The sequence below is a fragment of the Scyliorhinus torazame genome, chromosome 9 (assembly GCF_047496885.1).
Source record: "Scyliorhinus torazame isolate Kashiwa2021f chromosome 9, sScyTor2.1, whole genome shotgun sequence".
Classification (NCBI taxonomy): Eukaryota; Metazoa; Chordata; class Chondrichthyes; order Carcharhiniformes; family Scyliorhinidae; genus Scyliorhinus; species Scyliorhinus torazame.
The window spans coordinates 171,455,683-171,475,335 of NC_092715.1; the positions used below are offsets into that span (position 1 = coordinate 171,455,683).

The following is a 19,653-nucleotide window of genomic DNA, read 5'->3' on the forward strand; positions in this document are numbered from 1 at the left end:
TAGAGCGAGGGTAGGTCCGATCAAGGACAGTAGCGGGAGATTGTGTATTGAGTCTGAAGAGATAGGAGAGGTCTTGAATGAGTATTTTTCTTCTGTATTTACAAATGAGAGGGGCGATATTGTTGGAGAGGACAGTGTGAAACAGATTGGTAAGCTCGAGGAAATACTTGTCAGGAAGGAAGATGTGTTGGGCATTTTGAAAAACTCGAGGATAGACAAGTCCCCCGGGCCTGACGGGATATATCCAAGGATTCTATGGGAAGCAAGAGATGAAATTGCAGAGCCGTTGGCAATGATCTTTTCGTCCTCACTGTCAACAGGGGTGGTACCAGGGGATTGGAGAGTGGCGAATGTCGTGCCCCTGTTCAAAAAAGGAACTAGGGATAACCCTGGGAATTACAGGCCAGTTAGTCTTACTTCGGTGGTAGGCAAAGTAATGGAAAGGGTACTGAAGGATAGGATTTCTGAGCATCTGGAAAGACACTGCTTGATTAGGGATAGTCAGCATGGATTTGTGAGGGGTAGGTCTTGCCTTACAAATCTTATTGAATTCTTTGAGGAGGTGACCAAGCATGTGGATGAAGGTAAAGCAGTGGATGTAGTGTACATGGATTTTAGTAAGGCATTTGATAAAGATCCCCATGGTAGGCTTATGCAGAAAGTAAGGAGGCATGGGATAGTGGGAAATTTGGCCAGTTGGATAACGAACTGGCTAACCGATAGAAGTCAGAGAGTGGTGGTGGATGGCAAATATTCAGCCTGGATCCCAGTTACCAGTGGCATACCGCAGGGATCAGTTCTGGGTCCTCTGCTGTTTGTGATTTTCATTAATGACTTGGATGAGGGAGTTGAAGGGTGGGTCAGTAAATTTGCAGACGATACGAAGATTGGTGGAGTTGTGGATAGTAAGGAGGGCTGTTGTCGGCTGCAAAGAGACATAGATAGGATGCAGAGCTGGGCTGAGAAGTGGCAGATGGAGTTTAACCCTGAAAAGTGTGAGGTTGTCCATTTTGGAAGGACAAATATGAATGCGGAATATTGGATTAACGGTAGAGTTCTTGGCAATGTGGAGGAGCAGAGAGATCTTGGGGTCTATGTTCATACATCTTTGAAAGTTGCCACTCAAGTGGATAGAGCTGTGAAGAAGGCCTATGGTGTGCTCGCGTTCATTAACAGAGGGATTGAATTTAAGAGCTGTGAGGTGATGATGCAGCTGTACAAAACTTTGGTAAGGCCACATTTGGAGTACTGTGTACAATTCTGGTCGCCTCATTTTAGGAAGGATGTGGAAGCTCTGGAAAAGGTGCAAAGAAGATTTACCAGGATGTTGCCTGGAATGGAGAGTAGGTCTTACGAGGAAAGGTTGAGGGTGCTAGGCCTTTTCTCATTAGAGCGGAGAAGGATGAGGGGCGACTTGATAGAGGTTTATAAGATGATCAGGGGAATAGATAGAGTAGACAGTCAGAGACTTTTTCCCCGGGTGGAACACACCATTACAAGGGGACATAAATTTAAGGTGAAAGGTGGAAGATATAGGAGGGATATCAGAGGTAGGTTCTTTACCCAGAGAGTAGTGGGGGCATGGAATGCACTGCCTGTGGAAGTAGTTGAGTCGGAAACATTAGGGACCTTCAAGCAGCTACTGGATAGGTACATGGATGACGGTAAAATGATATAGTGTAGATTTATTTGTTCTTAAGGGCAGCACGGTAGCATTGTGGATAGCGCAATTGCTTCACAGCTCCATGGTCCCAGGTTCGATTCCGGCTTGGGTCATTGTCTGTGCGGAGTCTGCACGTCCTCCCCGTGTCTGCGTGGGTTTCCTCCGGGTGCTCCGGTTTCCTCCCACAGTCCAAAGATGTGCGGGTTAGTGAATTGGCCAATGATAAATTGCCCTTAATGTCCAAATTGCCCTTGGTGTTGGGTGGAGGTGTTGAGTTTGGGTATGGTGCTCTTTCCAAGAGCCGGTGCAGACTCAAAGGGCCGAATGGCCTCCTTCTGCACTGTAAATTCAATGATAATCTATGATTAATCTAGGACAAAGGTTCGGCACAACATCGTGGGCCGAAGGGCCTGTTCTGTGCTGTATTTTCTATGTTCTATGTTCTATGGACGATGACCCAGAGCTGGGATCGAACAGCGCAGTGAGGCAGCAGTGCTAACCATTGTACCACCGTGCTGCCCTAACCAACCAGAGTTGACCTGCCTGGTTTGAATTTAAACAAAAGCTTGGCAGTTGACTCTTCCCTGGTGTATTCTTTGAGACAATGTTTCTACCAATCAGAATCCTCCTGTCAACTAATTAGCATCCTCTTATGCAGTATAAATTGCTGTTGCCTTTAGATTTGGTATCTTGCAAATCGGTCTTCACAAGTGCAAAATAAAAAGCTTTTTTCAGTAATTGTCATACAATGATACATACAGAAAGCACATGTGCAGATATCTGTAGGTTACTATTATCCACTTAATTTTTATCATTAGGTTTTCCCTAATGGCTTCACACACCATTGACTTGTATGGTGAGTCTGAATGTTCAGCTACAAATTGTGGTGTCCGCTTCAAAAGCAGTGTTTATGTTTCCTATGAAGAGGGGCAGGATGGGGGTGGGGTGTGGGGGAGAGCACAAGTGAAAGCGGGGGGGAGAGCACAAGTGAAAGCGGGGGGGAGGGGGGGAGTACAAGTGAAAGGTGGGGGGGGGGGGGAGAGCACAAGTGAAAGGGGGGGGGGGGAACACAAGTGAAAGCACTTCTTTTGTTGGATCTTTTTGTCAATTTTGTTTTTTCCTCGCCCCAGTATAGTATATACAGTTTACATCTTCTTCAAGGATACTAGAAGCAAGTTAGAGAAGGTTTACTTGACTGATTCCTGGAATGAAAGGGTTGTCTTATGAGCAAAGGTTGGACAGGTTGGGTGCGATCCAGATAATAATACTTGATGGCTCATTAAAATACCCCGGCACTGTATGCACCTAGAGCCCGGGGAGTCAACAGCCGTACCTGTGAGGCCTCATACGGGCGCTGTTTAGCACTGGTTTCCACAAGTGTGGCCTAGGCATGATGGCGACTAGGGGCTTTTCACAGTAACTTCATTTGAAGCCTACTTGTGACAATAAGCGATTTTCATTTCATTTAATCTCGGTGTGTCTCGCAGGCCATTAGAGCCTTCCCAGATGGTCGGGACAGGGCAGGCTAATATTCTGGAATGCCCTCTGGCATCTTGGCACTGTAAGCTTGGCATCCTGGCAGTGCCAACCTGGTATTGCTAGCGGACCAGGATAGCAGTGTCAAGGTGCCAGGTTCGCAATTCCAAGGTTCTGGGCCTGGGAGATCATGCCTATGAAGGGGGGGGGGGTTGAGGGGCCGCCAATAGTTTTGGGGAGGGGGGGGTGTAGAGACCGGGGAAACCTTTCAAAGTTATGCCCCAATCTGTGATGAACTGGTGCTGCTGGCAAGCTCAGCTCCCAAGTGCAGGAAAACTTTCAAGTGTAGCCTCGATGGGGAGAAACTCCCCGACTCCCATAAAAACAGCTAAGTGCCGCTGAATAGCAGTGACAACATGGTACTGCCAAATGTGCCCAAAACCAGACTTAAATTTTTTTCTGGTGAATCGTGCCCTTGATCTTATTGAAACATATAAGATCCTGAGAGGAATAACAGGGTGGATGCTGAAAGAATGTTTTCCCTTGTGGAAGAGAATGGAACTAGGAGACACAGTTTTAAAATAAGGGGTCTCCCATTTAAGAATGAGATGAAGAGAATTTTCTTAGAGGATGGCTAGTCGGTGGAATTCCCTTCCCCAGAGTTGCAGTGATCACTGGGTCATGAAATGAAATGAAAATCGCTTCTTGTCACAAGTAGGCTTCAAATGAAGTTACTGTGAAAAGCCCCTAGTCGCCACATTCCGGCGCCTGTTCGGGGAAGCTGGTACGGGAATTGAACCGTGCTGCTGGCCTGCCTTGGTCTGCTTTCAAAGCCAGTGATTTAGCATTGTGCTAAATGTTTTTAAGCCTGGGTTGGACAGATTTGTGATCCAGAAGTAAGCCAAAGAGCTAAGGTTGACAGGAAAGTAGAGTTGAGGCTACAATCAGATCAGCCATCATCTTGTCAAATGGCGGAGCAAACCCGAGGGGCCATATGGCCTACTCTTGCATCCTGATCCTAATTAGCATGTTTTTAATGTCTCAAGTACCCCCAGCTACAGGTGGAGGTTATAGAATGAGTAAAACGTGTTGGCGGGTCCATCTAGCTCAGTGAAAAATAGAGAACTTTGAGAACGAATGAAGATGATAATTCAGAATGTTCAGAGTGAAATGAAAAAATCAACTAGAAGTTGCAAGAGAAAGAGGTTGTAAACAGAATAAGAATAACGTACAAGAACAGGTCCATGGAGAAGGCAGACAAAATACAGTTGAAACGGAAAGAAAATAATGAAGACATTAAATTCCAGAAAATGGAGGCAATGGATCAGACAAAATATTAACCCACAGCAGAGTGAAAAAAATCTACAAATAGAGCAAATATTTTTGTTGAATAATAAATTATTTAATAAAAATAATTGAAATTCAGAACAGACGTGTATTGGAAAAGATCAGCAAAGAAAAGCAAGGAGTTATTACAATAGAAATAAAGATATTTTAAAATTAAAAAGCTGCACAGCATAAAAACAAAACAAGGTTGTCTTTATTATGTCTCACAGATATAACCGAGTAAAATGAATTGTGATGATGCCAAACAAAATAGGTCACAAATCCCAGATTCATTACCTGTGTATGGAAAGGTCGGAATGAGAGCACTGGTGCATATTGTTGATGCAATTATGTAACCAGAGCTGGCACAATAACCTCGATGTCATGAATACAAATCTAGGTACTAGTAAATGTAATAGTTATACCAGCAATGGTTCTGTCTGAACATCAAACAGTGTTGCAAAATATGAACAAGCAGATACAGACATTCAGTACCTGTAATTGTAAGTCGAATCAATACAAAAAACTGCTCAATCTACCTTTGCTTGGAGGCAGTCTTGGGCAAAATGTGAAATCCACTGGATTCTCTCCTTTGAAGCCTATGTAGAAGCAAATTTCCAATTGGTATTTTAAGTTTGTCATGCAGGTCAGGTCCACATAGCAAACACAGAATGATTAATGAAACTGGAGTAATGATGGATGTCATCACTTTTTTTAAATCATACACTTTCATTACAAGATGTTGCATCTCTTAGAGTGGCTTTAATTACTTACGTAAAATGTGTTCTATGAAGGAAATGTTAGTTTGCATATACTGTAATTATACTGCATAGCTATACTGATTAAACTGCATGAAGATGCATTGAAACGAATTATGCCAAGCCTAGTGATACTGTATTCATGCTGCAGTGCAAGGTATGAAAGTGGTTTGGGGTTTTACAGAGTCTCACACAGTGGTATAATTTGTACAAAGTAATTGTTTTTTTAATATATGTATTTCCGGTACATAATAGCATGAAGCCCATCCAGTGGTCTTCCTACTCTAAGTGATACTTTCATCTTTAAGATCCAAAAAGATGCTCTGTAGAATTGAAGCAACACCACATCATGCCAATCTGAATTCTTGTGCTATTGTAAACGTATTTTAGTCTTAAACACCATTAGTCTGCAACTGCAAAAATTATACTACTCGTAAGAAGATATTCTCATTAAGATATTTTGGATCCTCGGATGGTACTGATATGATACTGAAATTTCTGTCCAAGTTGCGCCACTTCTGTCAGCTTTGCGAAAATGGCATCTGCTCTTTGCCGCGCCATTAAACAACATTGAATGGCATGAATTTGTTATATTACAAGTATGGATTAAACTCACCACAGAAAGTTAAGTTTGTTTGTTACTTTGTCTATATCCTTTTGACTTCATGAGTTGTGTTAACTACTGCCAAATAACTACTCTGGCATTGAAAATGAACAATTGCAAGTACAGAATCTCACTCCTTCAGGTTTTAATTGTAGAAGTTTAAACTGCCCAACTTTAAATCAATATTAATACATTTTCTTTCTGTCTCTCCTGATCAAATCATCCCTCTCTTTTTTTGTCTTTCTAGACTAACTTTTCATTGAACGATAGGCGATCAGAGGCCCTCGCATGGTCGGTCTCTGGCCAGATGCCAGCCTGGCACTGCAAGGATACCCAGGTAGCACTGCCAGACTGGTAGGGGCACTGCCAGGGTGTCAGATTTGCAGTGCCAAGATGCGAAGCTGGCATTTTGCCCGCATCGGGGTGCCAGGAAGGGGGGGGGGGCTCGAGGACCATGTAGCCACGTAAAATGGCTGCGTTCCGATTAATCTGGCCAAAACCCAGTTTAAAATGGCTAACCCGAAAGACTGCTGGGAAAAGCAGCCAAGAAGACACAAGCAGGCAGCTGCAGACAGTTTTGCATATTCGGCTCTGGGAAGTTAGCCCAGATCGATACTCAGGGCTATCAACAGCCCATCAACCCAGGTATTTGCAGTTGCATTCAGGACTGTTTGCAGCCCATCTATTCAGACATCCACAGTTAAATCGGCTATCCCCGGGAACAATTGCAACATATTAGCAATTGAATACCGGGCCAGACCTGTCGGCGCCTGCAATGGCCGAAACAAAGACAGGTGAGCGACCAACCCCCGATCGAGGAATCGCCTCACCATTGGACACATCGACCCCAGAGATTGGGGACAGATCCAATCACTTGGGACTCAGGGTCAAGGGCCGCCCCGGGAGGCGGGAAGCCCCTGGGCCCTATAAAAGTGAGGGTCCAAGTTCAGATCTCTCCCTCCCTCCTCTTCGCCTGCTCGAGATCTTCGCAAGACCAGCCACCGGCAATTGTAAGTTTGAATCCAGCGATCGCTATCCGGTAGAGACACCTAGCCACCGACCTGTAGCAGCCTTTTGAATCCCGCGGGCCATATCTGATTGGACAAGCCATTCGTTTCCCTGACCTGGTGAGCTCTTCCTAAAGTTAAGTATTGGCCAGTAGTGATAGGTTTATTATATAGAAAGTAGTATTAGGGTATTAATATTGCTTGTTGTATATAATAAATGACCGTTGTTTTAATCCTTACTAAGCGGTGTGCTGTATTATTAATCATAACCTGAACTTGAACCACGTGGCGGTATCATGAAGATACCTGGCGACTCATGAGCAAAGGTGACATAAACAGAGCAAATAGACTAAGGCTAAAAAGAGCAACAACCCCCCAACAGAAATTTGGAAAAGGACAGTTAGGCTGCTAGCAATCTCTACCTTTGGTTAAACTGTCCCATGATTTTTTTTTAAATTCCACAAAAGGATAGCAGAATTCTGAATGTACAAATAAAAGCAAAATGCTGGCAAGGCTGTAGATCTGAAATAAAAGCAGAAAGTGCTGGAAAACATCAGCAGGTCTGGCAGCATCTGTGGAGCAAGAAACAGAGTTAACATTTCGAGTCCAATGTGACTCTTCTTTAGAGCTGACTGTTTCTCTCGCCACAGATGCTGCTCGACTTGCTGAGTTTTTCCAGCATTTTGTTTTTATTTTTGAATCTACAAACCTAGTTAAAAAAATTGCATTTGAATGTTTGCATTATGAACTGAGTTGTTTCCAAATCTAGAAATATTTTTTTTTAAATAAAAAAATTTTGTGTACCCAATTCATTTTTTTCCAATTAAGGGGCAATTTAGCATGTTCAATCCACCTACCTTGCACATCTTTGGGTTGTGGGGCTGAAACCCACGCAAACACGGGGAGAATGTGCAAACTCCACATGGACAGTGACCCAGAGCCGGGATCGAACCTGGGGCCTCGACGCCGTGAGACAGCAGGGCTAACCCACTGCGCCACTGTGCTGCACAAAATCTAGAAATATAATGTAATGATTTAAAAGAAAATCTGGAAATTTACAGTTTCATGAAACATAAGAGTATCTCATAAATGATATGGGGAGCAGGTTATACTAAACAATACGATGCAACATCCTACACTTTGAAACCAAATTAAAATTAATATTTTCAAAAAGGATGTTGACTATTTAGAACATTGCAAATTCACCATCAAATAAAGTTTCACTTATCCAACTTGAATCGGGTGGCTCGCGTATTTGTAATGTGAATGTATTGCTGTTCTATTCAAAATCATTGTTGTTGACAGTCCTTGTACTTCACTGGCCTCCATTTGCTGTTCTATACTGGAGTGTGTAAGGGTCCTTCATGTTCATTCCCTTATTTCCCCTTTCTTTTATTTTGCCATTATCAGTGTGATCCATGGGTGACTAATGGACATGTATCTTTGAGTCAGGCAGCAGAGAGAATGAGGAATTCAGAAGTTACAGAAGGGAACACTCTGCTAGTTTGAACAGGAGCTTTAAACTTTTCCACATCAGAGAGAGAGATGGGGTGGGACTCAATTTGATTGATTGGCTGGGGGCCAATGAATTAGCCCAAAAGGCCAGACTCTGCCCAGTGGCAGGTGGTGACAGGATCCTGTCACAGTGGACAGATTTTCTGAGTTCGATGGAGCTCAGTTCGACTCCTGGAAGCATAGGGACAAGGATTCTCTCTCTCTCCTCAGTGTTTCTCCAGAAAGGCCACAAATGCTGTATTTTTGAAGTTGCAGAGAACTGGGATGAATGAATCTACAGGAAAAACATTACAGGCTGAAAAGAAAGATCAGGACCTTCTCTCTCCAGAAAGGCTGTGAGTGTTGTATTTCTGAAACAATAGAGGCATGAATGAATCTGAACAAAGCCTTGGACTGAATGTAGAGTTGGAAGAGGAGTAAAGTGTTGGAAACAACCATCTGAAACAGCGATTCTTTTGTGAGGGCCACGAAGAATCCAGCAGGAGTTTGTAGAGTCTAACAGAAAGTAACTTTATTTACAACAATATGGACACAGCAGCAGTAGTTCACCACTGTTTCCTTCTCCCGGTACCACACAGGCCAGCTTTATTTATACAGCTGCAACTACTAGTGATTGCCCCGCCTCAGTCAATAGGATCCAGGCAGGTTATAACATCTCTCCACCCCAAAGTCTGAGGAATTCGCCAAAGAACCTGGAGGGCGTTGGACTCATTTTACAGCAGGCTTCATGAACTCTGTGAACTCCTCACTTGTGAAAAGAGTGGCATTGTCAGTGACCAGCACCTCGGGAAGGCCATGTGTGCTAAGAGATAAATGCAACTTCTCTATGGTTGCACGGGACGTTGTTCCTGCCATCCTATTTACCTCAAGCCACTTTGATTGGGCATTAATCAATAAGAGGAACATGGAGCCTTGAAAAGGGCCGGCGAAATCTGCATTTTAAGTGCGCCCAAGGCCACACTGGTCATTCCCTGAGATGCAGGGGTGTGGTGGCAGAAGTGTCTGATGCTCTTCTGATGCAAGCGGAGCGGTGTTGGGCCATCTTCTCAATGTCAGTTATGAGACCTGGCCACCAGACATAACCCGGTACCAACATTTTCATTTTGGTCATGCCCGGATGACCATTGTGGAGATCCAGAGTATCAACCCCTGCCCTTTATCTGGGATGACCACACGCGTCTTCCACAACAGGATACCATATTCAATGCTGAATTCTGACAGCTTGGAAGAAAATGCCAGCAACCCACCTGGGAATACATACTGAACCTTGGATAGGGCCGTAATTGTCTGGGGGGTTCATTCATAGATCGCGATACCATGACAGACAATGAATGCATAAAATTAAGGGTCGCGACCACCTCACCTATCATGAGGGTCGACAAGGGGTCGGTCGACAAAGGAAACCAGCTCAGTGCATCGGCATTCACTATCTGGGTCCCTGGTTTATGCTCCAAAGAATACCTGTAGGTAGCGAGTAGTAAAGCCCAGCGCTGAATCCGCACGGTAGAAATGGGCGGAATTGGCTTATCCTCTCTGAAAAGTCCAGAGGTTTATGATCGGGCACAATAGTGAAGTGGCGGCCACAAACATATTGATGGAAATGTTTCACTGCAAAGACCACCGCCATTCAATCATGACTGATATTTTCTCATCCCCATTCTCCTGCCTTCTCCCCATAACCCCTGATCCCCTTATTAATCAAGAACCTATCCATCTCTGTCTTAAAGACACTCAGTGATTTGGACTTCTGCAGCAAAGAGTGCCACAGATTCACCAGCCTCTGGCTGAAGAAATTCCTCCTCATCTCTGTTTTAAAGGATCGTCCCTTTAGTCTGAGATTGTGCCCCCTGGTTCTAGCTTTTTCTACTAGTGGGAATTGTAGCCACCTAAAATGGCTGATTCCCTATTAATTTGGCCGAAACCCGATTTAAAATGGCTAACCGAAAAGGCTGATGGGAAAAGCAGTCAACAGGACACAAACGGACAGCTGCAGACAGAATAGCGTATTCGGATCTGGGGAAGTCAGCCCAGATCAATACTCAAGACTATTAGCAGCACATCAACCCAGACATCTGCAGTTTAATCGGCTATCCCCGGGAACAATTGCAACATATTAGCAATTGAATGCCGGACCAGACCTGTCGGCGCCTGCAGTGGCCGAAACAAAGACAGGTGAACGACCACCCCCCGATCGAGAAATCTCCCCGTTATTGGACATATCGAACCCAGTGATTGGGAACAAGTCCAATCACTTGGGACTCAGGGTCAAGGGCCGCCCCGAGAGGCGGGAGGCCCCTGGGCCCTATGAAGTGAGGGGCCAAGTTCAGATCTCTCTCTCTCTCCCTTCTTCACCTGCTCGAGACCTTCGCAAGAACATCGACCAAAAACAGTAAGTCTGACTCCAGCGATCGCTACCCGATAAAGACTCCTAGCCATCGACCCGTATCAGCCTTTTTGAATCCCGCGGGCCAGATCCGATTCGATAAGCCATTCGTTTCCCTGACCTGGTGGGCCCTTCCTAAAGTTAAGTATTGGCCAGTAGTGATAGGTTTCTATCTAGATAGTAGGATTATTGTGAAAGCATTAATTGTTGTATATAATAAATGACCGTTGATTTCAATCTTATTAAGCGGTGTGCTGACTTATTAATCATAAATCGAGCTTGAACCACGTGGCGGTATCAGAAAGATACCTGGCGACTCGTGATCAAAGGTGACATAATCAGAGGTAATAAAACTAAGGCCAAAAAGAGCAACATAATTGGCGACTCCACCGGGACCCAACATAGAAGTGGAAAACCACTCCGGGAGAACCCCAACAATTTGAATTAGAAGTCCAATCGGAAACAAAAACAAAACAAAAAACCACAAGTGTTCAAGCGGTTCTGGTTAATAATTCACAATTCGGAAGTGTGTGTATGCATGCGTAACTAACAGGGTTATAAGGTAAAACTGATAGATTTTTGTTGCGTCAAAACTGTCGGCAGTCTATATTTTCGGATATTAGCGCAAGCCGTACCCGCATCTACGACACCACCTTAGCCCCCTGTTCCAAATTTGAACGTAGCGAGCAGATAAGAGAGATGGCCATGCAGGCAACGCAATGCCTCATGAACCCCGAAGAATTTGCGGTCGCACCGACCAGCAGCATTAAAGTGGGACAGTGTCCCATTTGGGAAGTGGAAATTCGCAAATTTCTGCAGGGCATAGGATGGCCCGTGTGGAGCGGTTTCTGTAATAATGACGACTCAGGTCCCGGAAGTATAGGGCATACTTGGTGGGAGAACATGAGTGAAATCCATAAGAAAAGCTTAGCGAAAGCGCGCAAGCCGATGGCAATCGTGTCCTGCATGGCACAATTGCGAGGCACAGAGGAGGTCGTCAGGACGCTCCAAAAAGAAATAGAAGGCATACATCGTATGAGTAAAATCGATGTATGCGAGATGGAAAAAGAGAACCTAGAATTGAAAAGGCAGTTAGAAGCCAAGGACGAAGAGGTGGCTGACACCAAACGGGGTCACCAGTCTTGTCTGGCGCATTTAAGCAGTTTTCAATCCCAGTATGAGAAGGCTTATCAGGACACGCAGCGTGCCGTCCTGGTTAAGAAAGAGACAGAGAAGCAGGTGGAGACGCTACAGAAGCAGTGTAGTGATCTCAAGGCAGCCTTGAGAGCGCTCCACGCTGCAACCACGGAACAAAGGCAGAGTACCTTAGACCATGCGAAGTGCCAAAAGCAAATTGCAGACCTGCAAGCAATGCTTTCTGTCCAAAAGGGATTCCAAGACACCTTTGGGGAAAGTTTAGAACAGGAAGACGGCCCTGATGGGGAAGAACTGCAAGAGACAGCGCAGAGATATGTTCAGGGACCACCCCCCTCACAGTGACCCAATTACGGGACGCGTGTGCTAAAATCACACCATTCCTTCCCGCTTCAGACCCACACCATTTCTTTGCCACCGTCAAACACCAGGCGACCATGTACGGCCTGGATGAGAAAGAGCAGATAAAGCTCACGGTCCTCAGCTTAGACCCATCGGTTGCAGCAGCCCTTCCCGACCCACAGAATGTAGGAGGAGGCACCCTTGCAGAAATGCATACCGCAATCCTGGATGCGATCGGGTATAACCGGGGCGACCCCGTAGATGGCCTAAATAAGTGCAGACAGAAAAAGTCTGAACACCCCACAGCGTTTGCAGGACGCTTGTGGATTCACTTTGAAGCCGTTTTCGGAAACGTAGACCGTGCCCATTTGTCCGCAGACAATATGGCCAAATGGACCCGCACCCTTATCTCCCATGCCACGGAAGCAGGACAGAATGCCTGTAGTAATTATGACCCCTCGGAGGAGGCTCATAATGAGAAGTGGGTGGTCAAAAGATTGTCCCGCGTTTGGGAACAAGCGGCTCACGGTAAACCCGCAGCTAGAACCCCCGAGGAAAAGCAAGCCGCCGCAGATGTGCAGGCAGTAAGAACCACTCTTCACAACCCCGCCTGGGTAAACAAGGGAAAGAGCAGCCCCCCAGCAAAACCGCAAGAATGCTACAATTGCGGACAATTGGGACATTTTGCCAAAGAATGCAATGGCCCTAAAAAGCCACAGAGAGCCCAACAGACAGGCACTATCAATAAGAAAAAAACAGAACCCATACATAGCGTTAGCGCCCAGTCCGATCAGACAGACTTGACCGGAACGGACTGACGGTGTACAGGCTCCCCCAGCTGGTTCTGCGATACCCTGTGGGATAGGTCAGGACGACCCGTTGTCGCAGCAAAGGTTAGGGGACAGCTGATCGAGCTTCTCTGGGACACAGGAGGGTCCCGCACAACCTTAAATTCCTCCACCCTTGGTAAGGACACGTGGCCCACCACAGCCACTATCACCCTCAGCGGCTTCACAGGCCTCTCACAGCAGGGACATATCACAACCCCTGTACCCATCCAAATCGGCACCATTAATACAAAACACCCCGTAGTGTTAGTCCACCTGCCCCCAACAGCAGAGCACATTTTGGGGATCGACTTCATGAATTCTCACCACCTCTCTTTCGATCCAGTCAACCAGTGTGTTTGGAAGATGGCGAAATCCGCTAGAGCCCCCGCAACGCTCAATATAGGGGATTATATGAACAAGATTAGCGCAGTAGGCGAGTTTTGGTTCAACCCCACCACACTCAGCACGGACCGACAGGTTAGGGCAGTCCTGCAAAAGAACAGGGCAGCATTCGCAACCCACAAACACGACTGTGGACGGATGACCGGTTCCGTACAAATAACAGGACCGAACCCTAGACCCCAAAAGCAGTACGGATTCCCCCTAGAAGCAGAGGGAGAAATCCTCAAGGTCATAGAAAGTTTATTAGAGCAGGGCGTCCTAAGATCGGTAGCCTCAACTAATAATGCCCCGATTTGGCCAGTAAGGAAACCCGACGGATAATGGCGCTTGACCATAGATTATCGGGAGCTCAATAAAGTCACCCCCGTAGCAGCCCCCACCGTTGCAACAAGTCCCGAGACCATGCTCAAACAGGGACTCCATGCCCGATATTTCACGGTTTTGGACGTCAGTAATGGGTTCTGGTCCATTCCATTGGCAAAGGCGTGCCAGTATAAATTTGCCTTCACTTTCAGAGCGCAGCAGTACACGTGGACATGCCTGCCACAAGGCTTCCACAACTCCCCCTCCATTTTCCACCGACAGCTGGCAAATGGACTAGCAAAATTTTCTCGCCCAGAATGTCTGGTACAGTATGTAGACGGTCTACTACTGCAGACAGACACGAAGGAAGAGCACATTGAGCTTATGTCCGAACTCCTGGAATTACTACATTCCATTGGCTGTAAAGTAAACCCCAAAAAGGCCCAGATATTGGAAGAGAAAGTGGTATATTTGGGGACTATTATCACACACGGCAAACGCGAGATTGAGCACAAAAGAATTGACTCGATCGCTAAATTGCCCCTTCCCCAACACGTTTCAGCCCTCCGGTCATTTTTAGGACTGGTTGGCTACTGCCGAAACCACATTGACGGTTTCGCCAGCAAGGCAGCGCCCCTCTCAGACCTCCTAAAGAAAGGAGCCCCCTGGGAATGGCTTCCGCAGCATACAATGCTGTGGACTCTTTAAAACAGGTACTCATAGCCACCCCCGCACTACAAGTTCACGTCCCGCTTTCCCCTTACGCAATAGAGGTAGTGACCACAGACCGCACCCTTTCAGCCGTGCTCCTGCAGGAACGGCATGACCAGCTAAGACCCGTGGCTTATGCCTCTTGAATTTTAGATGCTGTGGAGCAGGAATTCTCAGCCTGTGAGAGGCACCTGCTCGCAGTTTTCTGGGCAGTCCAGTACTTTTCATACATTACCGGACTGACCCCATCACCATTTTGACCGAGCACACCCCCACCCAACTTTTATTAGACGGACGACTTAAAGACGGTGCCGTCAGCCAAATCCACGCTGCTAGGTGGAACCTTCTCTTACAAGGACGGGACATCACAGTCAAACGGACCAAAACACACACATACTTAGCGGACAATCTACAGTACCCCGGAACCCCCCATGAGTGTGAAATCATCTCACCCCACCATAATACAGGCCCCTTTATAGCCAAAACCCCCCCCCAGAAAACTAGCCACTCCATCTCAGAACCCCCCTCACCCGGACACGTGTGATCCCATTAGGATCTATGTGGATGGATCTTCCACAGTCCTGGATGGGCAACGCATAACAGGTTGTGGGATTTATGTGGAGGACGCGCAGGGACGCGCCCTCGAGGAAATCGCATTAAAATTACCCGGACACTTAGGCGCGCAGGCAGCAGAGCTTGCGGCCATCGCTTACATTGTAGAGCACCCAGATTCCTTCCCCAGCCCAGCAGACATATATTCAGACAGTCTCTACGTGTGCAACAGCCTCACTGAATTTCTGCCCCTCTGGGAAACGAGAGGGTTTGTTTCCGCGCATGGGAAACCCTTCCCCTCAGCCCCATTACTCCGCCATATTTTGAAAAATGCCAAGAACCGGACCTTTGGCATTATAAAAGTCCGCAGCCACCATCGTGCCTCCCCCCCTTGGAAATGTAAAAGCCGACGCACTGGCTAAGGCAGGATCCAGGCATGGGTATTTTTGAAGCCCCACGAGAGCGCCCCAGTGAGTGCGCCAGTGAGTGCAGTTCAGGTCGCGCAGACTAGGATCGAAGATCTAGTAGAGGCCCAGAAGCAGGATAGCGCTCTCACTGAAATCATGAAAGGGAAGTTTCCAGCCCCATACGAGAGGTACAGAAATACAATAACCACACATGACGGTGTGGTGCTAAAGGACACCCTTTATGTAGTTCCTGAGCAGGATAGGAACCAAATAATCTGTTTATTCCATGATGGTCATGGACACCAGGGAATCGAACCCACCGCAGCCCACCTCAAACAGCTTTGTTGGTGGCCTAATCTCAAAGAGGATGTATCCCATTACATTGAGAATTGCCTCATCTGCACTCAGAACAACCCAGATAGATATGCCAAAAAGGCATATCTCAGCCACACCCGACCCGTTAACGGCCCCAGGACTAACCTCCAGATCGATTTTATAGGTCCATTGCCCTCTTGCAGGAATGGCTATAAATATGTTCTGGTGGTCATAGACACTTTTACAAAGTGGATGGAGGCATTTCCAGCCCGCACCAACACCGCGAAAACCACCGCCAAAATCCTAACCCACCACATTTTTACAAGATGGGGACTCTCCCGCAGTATTGAATCGGACCAAGGTTCTCACTTTAACGTCCTCACGATATTTGGCATAACCCAAAAATTTCACATTGCGTACCACCCTCAATCGAGTGGTATAGTGGAGCGCATGAATCGGACCCTAAAAACCACCCTTAGAAAAATGGTCCAGCAGAACAACACCACTTGGGATTCTGTCCTCCCCTTTGCGCTGATGTTTTTGAGTAACACTGTTTCCACCTCCACAGGTTTCACCCCACACACCCTCATGACCGGACGCCCCATGAAAGGGACCATGAAATGGGTTTAGACCTGACCGGCCCTGAAGTTACGGCCCTCACCCACGAGAAAGCCGTTGAACAATTACTTATAAATGTAAAAACGGCTCAGTTAGCAGCCGCTGGGCTGCTAAAAGAAAACAGAGCAAGGCCTGTTTTGATAAGGCAGTACATGCAACGGAGTATAATATAGGACAACAAGTGATGTTGTCTGTGTATAACCCCAGCACATTTCTGTCTTCGACATACTCAGGTCCCTACTCCATTACGGATAAAGTAAGCCCATCGGTATATAAAATCAAATACCAAAAGGGTAAGACTGCGTGGTTTCACATAAACCAGCTAAAGGCTTATGGAGCACAGTCAAACCACGCCCACCACGTCATGCTTGACGCAGCAGACCAAACCCCACCCACAGCCAACATGACCACACCAACCCCCTTCACGTCCAGCCCAGACACGGACTCGCCCCCGACTCCACCCACAAACTTTACACTCCGCCCCGGAATGCCCACAGACTGCAGCAGCAGAGACAGCCACAGCACGCCTCCCTACTATCCTGGTCCCACACCCAGCGACTCCGATTTCGACTCCAGTGATCCCTTCCTCATCACTTTCTTAAGCAAACCACACCACCGACCACCAAACCACACGGACGACCCCGACTTTATCCCCACTCAACTTGACAAACGCCATTGGCACCGCGACAACTCCTACAGACTCGTCCGCAACGACGAGAGCAACCCCAACTCATACCACGCAGCCCTCTCAACATTAATTCACTCCAGAATTTGGCACCCGGGAGAAGGGGACGACCCCGAGTCAGACCCCCAATCCGCCAACCCCTTTGCGACCCTGTTCGCAACAGAGAACTGAGGTGTTCACATGATGATTTAAAGGAGACACTTGGTGAAAAGTGTTGTCCTTCCTGATGGAACCTGCAGGATGTTTTGCGTTGTTTGTATGTTTGTTTAAGTGTTGTTCGTCCGACAGGAGAATTTTTCTCACACGCCCGTTCTGCCGAAACCTCTGAGGACTTGCCTCAGAGACCCACCGCGGCCAGACGCTTGTTCAGTGGTACCAACTTATCTACAGATACCTGGTCAACAGACCAGATGCTTGTTCAGAGGAACTAGCTTTTCAGCTGATACTTGTTCGGGTATCAGATGCCCGATCGTAACTACTCTTCTGATTTGACGGGAGAATCACAGCAGCAACCCCACCATGATGACTACATTTTTGCCCGTTCTTGTCGGTTGCTCAGGCAGTGGAGAAACGGCGTGAGACCCGCCCTGCCTGGGGACCCCCCCGTTGGTCAAAAACGCTCGGGTAGGGGAGATACGGTATTGGTAGCCGTCCTACCCGGGGACTCCATCCAAATCTTACCCGTCGCGGCCCATACGCACCTCATTCGACCTTTTCCTTTCAAAAACAGCTTTATTTATTTAGGCAACCTTTGGGTTCCTGCCAAATGCTATTTACATCCTAGAACATTTGGATGATAAATCAGCACTGGTCCACCATTGGGAAGTGTGCTGTGTCCTAACATTTGTTTTGGAAAAAAAAATGAGGGAGTCACATATAGTGACCAATTATAAGGGAATAATTGGCCCCGCAGGACAGACACACTAACATACCAGATATTATACCAAGGTAGTTACAGATACTATGCTTGTTTTACAGAACTCCAGAAGCTCCAGGACTGGAGAAAACAGAGAACACAAAGAAAGAAAAAGAAAGAGGACAGCCATGAGGACTTCTTTCATCATGATCAAGATTTTTATACTGGACATTTGGTTGTGCGGGAACGCGGACCCCATTACTTCAAACCCCCCTGCCGTTAATGTTTCACTGCGCCGCAGTACCGAGGGCCCAGTCACCAGCCACGCTGCATTATCCTGGTGTGCCAAGTTCATAACTTGGTACTCCCTGTCGTACGTTATCGAAGCACTATTAGCATTGGCCATACTCTGCTGTGCAGTACAGACTATGCGCCTCCGCAAGTGGAGAAGGAGAGCGTACCGCGCTCGAACCCTGGTATATCGGATCCAATCCCCTATGTTCGGGTATGACCAGACCCCAGACCCCCGCGACCTATAATACAAAAATAAAGAACAAGCACTTGCGTTTCCCTGTAAATAAAAAGATGTACAAAACTTTCATGAAAAAAAAATTTATGATCCTGAGCTTGACTGCCAAGCCAGGAAAGAATATATGAAATGTTATGATTGTTGTTGTATGTTTTAGAGAGATAGGATGATGCAATGCTTGATGAGTGTATGTACGTAAAATTAGAGGTTCCAAGTTTTTATTTTGTAGATACATGCCCCTGCCTGACATAGCGCCCTCCAGAATTGTTTAGGTAAATTTTTGTGCATAGCTAGGGTCAGAGTAGTGGCCATGTAGGAGGTGCCCCCCCACCCCCGGTCAGGGAACGGAAAGGACAACATTTATGTGATCCTTCACGATTCGCGTTAGGATCACAAGGAGGGTCTGTAGCCACCTAAAATGGCTGATTCCCTATTAATTTGGCCAAAACCCGATTTAAAATGGCTAACCGAAAAGGCTGATGGGAAAAGCAGCCAACAGGACACAAACGGACAGCTGCAGACAGAATAGCGTACTCGGCTCTGGAGAAGCCGGCCCAGATCGATACTCAAGACTATTAGCTGCACATCAACCCAGACATCTGCAGTTTAATCGGCTATCCCCGGGAACAATTGCAACATATTAGCAATTGAATGCCGGACCAGACCTGTCGGCGCCTGCAGTGGCCGAAACAAAGACAGGTGAACGACCACCCCCCGATCGAGGAATCGCCCCGTTATTGGACATATCGAACCCAGTGATTGGGAACAAGTCCAATCACTTGGGACTCAGGGTCAAGGGCCGCCCCGAGAGGCGGGAAGCCCCTGGGCCCTATAAAGTGAGGGGCCAAGTTCAGATCTCTCTCTCTCTCTCCCTTCTTCACCTGCTCGAGACCTTCGCAAGAACATCGATCAGAAACAGTAAGTCTGACTCCAGCGATCGCTACCCGATAAAGACTCCTAGCCATCGACTTGTATCAGCCTTTTTGAATCCCGCGGGCCAGATCCGATTCGATAAGCCATTTGTTTCCCTGACCTGGTCGGCCCTTCCTAAAGTTAAGTATTGGCCAGTGGTGATAGGTTTCTATATAGATAGTAGGATTATTGTGAAAGCATTAATTGTTGTATATAATAAATGACCGTTGATTTCAATCTTACTAAGCGGTGTGCTGACTTATTAATCATAACTCGAGCTTGAACCACGTGGCGGTATCAGAAA

General features: G+C 46.8%; 1 protein-coding gene across 8 annotated transcripts in view; it reads right to left on the reverse strand.

The window, feature by feature from the left end:
- The window catches only part of LOC140429586 (guanine nucleotide-binding protein G(I)/G(S)/G(O) subunit gamma-7), a 336,292-nt gene that overhangs the window by 226,701 nt on the left and 89,938 nt on the right, over nucleotides 1-19,653 (reverse strand). For 4 of the 8 annotated variants that reach the window (XM_072516800.1, XM_072516793.1, XM_072516802.1 and 1 more), the window contains exon 2: nucleotides 5,005-5,064. The exons of the other annotated variants lie outside the window; for them this stretch is intronic. The gene's annotated coding sequence lies outside the window, so the exon portion shown is untranslated. The remainder of the gene's footprint in view (nucleotides 1-5,004; nucleotides 5,065-19,653) is intronic. 8 annotated transcript variants of the gene reach the window in all.